This window comes from Antrostomus carolinensis, unplaced genomic scaffold, assembly GCF_000700745.2.
Source record: "Antrostomus carolinensis isolate BGI_N321 unplaced genomic scaffold, ASM70074v2 scaffold36218, whole genome shotgun sequence".
Taxonomy (NCBI): domain Eukaryota; kingdom Metazoa; phylum Chordata; class Aves; order Caprimulgiformes; family Caprimulgidae; genus Antrostomus; species Antrostomus carolinensis.
Genome location: NW_010331540.1, coordinates 4,088 through 4,334, shown reverse-complemented (window position 1 = coordinate 4,334; position 247 = coordinate 4,088).

Below are 247 nucleotides of genomic sequence, written 5' to 3'. Positions count from 1 at the left end.
GAGGGTTTGTTCCATCAACCCCACTGGAGCCAAACTCTTCAAGGGTGGGAAAAGTGACACCAAGCAGGGATGTGTGTGATGGACGCTGGGACAAGGGGGTGGCACTAAGAGTGGCAGCGTTTAGGGACAGAGAAGATCTGGGTTTGTTTTCTCTGACTCTTGAGTGTTTGTATTCCTGGGATTGATCACAGAACCCCAGACTGGTTTGGGTTGGGAGGGACCTTAAAGCTCATCCAGTCCCAACCCC